Source organism: Vigna umbellata, chromosome 9, assembly GCF_029865625.1.
Source record: "Vigna umbellata cultivar VRB3 chromosome 9, Vumbellata_1.0, whole genome shotgun sequence".
Taxonomy (NCBI): Eukaryota; Viridiplantae; Streptophyta; class Magnoliopsida; order Fabales; family Fabaceae; genus Vigna; species Vigna umbellata.
In genome coordinates, this window is record NC_142173.1 from 14,614,730 (window position 1) to 14,617,493 (window position 2,764).

Below are 2,764 nucleotides of genomic sequence, written 5' to 3' on the forward strand. Positions count from 1 at the left end.
GGTTCTTCCACAAGTTGGGAGTGAAGATTTCGTTGGATGCAACTTCTTTAAGTGGTGCAGTGAAGAAGTAATTGATTCTCGAAATGTGGTGAATGTAGAAGACAGTAGTGCAAGTGCAAGAAATGAAGAAGTGGGTAGAAGTTTGATGAAGATGGAACAAACTGTGATGAAGATGGAAGAAATAGATGTTGAAAAGCTGAAAATAAGTTGTTTGGAGAAAAGTGTAGTAATTTTGGAGAAAAGGATGAAGGTTTTAATGGGGATGATGTTTGTTACATGTGTTTGTAATGTAATTGTGATATCAATGTTGATGAAACTAGGTTGATGAAACTAGGATGAAAGTAGGTTGTTATCAATGTAATTTGATCTTTAGAATGTTATTGTCTGTTTTAATTTTAAAGGTGAATTCTAATGATGTTTATTACTATCTTATTTGATTTATGAAATTTCATATGGGCAGAATAAGTTAAAGGAAGTACAAACGTAACATCATAAAGCAATGGTCAATAAACATCATAAACATAACCACATGAATAAACATTGGATTTCATTATCATTTAACAAACAAACTTGATAGCAACTTTGTCTTACTCAGTGCATAACATAACAAAAGAAACCTGATATTACTTCATCAGTACAAATTACAGCAAATATGTCTTCATCAGTACACTTAGACCAAAAAAGATTGATATAACTTCATTAGTAAATATATCTTGAGTAATACACATTACACAGAAAAAAGGATTATTACATTGTTGCTTCATCAGTATAGATTACAAGACATTTAAAAGACTGTGTTCAGAATGGAATTAAATGTGACTTCATTCATCAGAAGGAGACTCGGCAGACTACTGAGAAATAGGCACATATGATGGTGGAGGTATTGTGAGTTGTGTTTGTTGAGTAGGTTGGTCAGCAGGCACATCTGGTGGAGGCACATCTGGTGTTGTAGGTTGTTATGGACATGATTTTTTGTTGTGTCCAAGTTCTTTGCAGAGAGCACAGGTTTTTTTGTTCCCACCCTTTCTTAATTCAGTGTCATTCTTCTTCAACTCCCAAGTCTCTAGTCTTCGTTTTTTCTTGGGTCTTCCTGGCATTGTCATCTTTGTTGGGGGTAACACATCTGGATATGAAGTTATGTCCCAAACAATAAGTAGACTTCCTAAACCAATGGCCAATGTAGTCTTCTGCGTTTAAATTCAAGATTTTCATTACATTTATGGCATGAGTGCAAGGAATGCCAGTAACTAACCACTTTCTACAACTGTAGTCCTTGTTTTCAAGATTCACAACAAATTGTGAAATGTGTAGGACTTCAAATAATTGATGTGATGACCATCTGTCATGAGTACAAAAATGACAACACAGTTAGCAATAACCTCTTCTTAATTATGAGCACAAATTAATTGTAGGTGTAAAGTTACCTTGGTTAAGCATGACTGCTTTTGAAATATGTTGAGAACCTTAGGGGACACAGAACCTTGATATAATGTCATATTTGTCCTATTCGTAGCTCATCTCTTCATGATGTAAACCCTAATGTCTTCTAACATAGTGATAATTGACTTACACCTACTACGAACTAGCACATTGTTGAAGCCCTCACACATGTTGTTGACAAGAGTGTCAGATTGTGATCTAGGAGTGAATCTAGATCTTGACCAAAACCTGGGAGATTTAAATGTCAGTAAATATAACTGTCAAAGTAAATCTAACAGTAAAAGAACAATAATGTTTGGAGAAAAGTGAATACATACCTAGGTGGAATTGCAATCAAGTATTTAAATGCCTCTACATTGATCTCTTTAATTTTCCTCATTTCAGCCTCTCATAGTTGTGGATATGTGGCTGTTACTGCCCTCCACATCAGACGTTTAAGGTCTTTTCCAAGATATTTCTTTCTAAAGTTGGAATACAAATGTCTAAAACAAAATCTTTTCTCTACCCCAGGTAGAAGATCTTGAATAGCTGGCAAAAGACCCTACAATTTAAAATACTCAAGTCAGCTGAGTTATTTCTGAAGTAGGTTGTAATTAACATTTCTTATGAGTGAGTGACCTTTTGTTGGTCTGAAATAAATGTACATGCTCCACAAACAGCTTCCCCACCAAGGTCTGCAATGAGAAGCTCCAAGAACCAAGTCCACGAGTCTTTGTTTTCTACCTCAACAACAGCATATGCAATGGGCAGAATTTGTTCATTTCCATCTCTTCCAACTGCTGTTAGTAACTCCCCTCCATACTTGCCTTTCAAAAAGCATCCATCCAACCCAATGATGGGTCTACAACTAATGAAGCTATCTTTGCATGCTTTTCAAGCATACATAAATTCTATTGAATATACACTCATCATTACTATTTTCAACCTTTATTTTTCTCAGTGAAATAGGTTCCTACTTCCCATTTATAATCCCTCAAACTTTTAGGCATGCTAAATGTGGGAAACAAAGTTCTCCGAATGGAATCATCATCCTCCTCTATATTTGGACCACTATATTTGTTTAGTAACTTCACTTTCACCCTGCTCCATTTCTGTTCCAACTTCACCCTCAACCTCAGCCTCACCCTCACCCTCATCCTCACCTTGAACATGACCCTGAACCTCACCCTCCACCTCATCCTCATCCTCACCATGAACCTTACCCTGAACATCATTAACATCACCATCAACCCAATCAATCATTTCTATTATATGTGGTTCCATGGTATTATGAACCACGTACAAATGAACTTCAACATTTAACCTTGCAATATTCAGCATATGC

General features: G+C 35.9%; 1 long non-coding RNA gene across 1 annotated transcript; it reads right to left on the reverse strand.

The window, feature by feature from the left end:
* Positions 1 to 604: 604 nt before the first annotated feature.
* On the reverse strand, positions 605 to 2,469 carry LOC148192660 (uncharacterized). Its single transcript, XR_015782393.1, has 3 exons — positions 1,758 to 2,469; positions 1,425 to 1,668; positions 605 to 1,339 (listed from the first exon to the last, which is right to left on the reverse strand). It is a non-coding gene; the product is annotated as an uncharacterized LOC148192660 (long non-coding RNA).
* Positions 2,470 to 2,764: the final 295 nt, after the last annotated feature.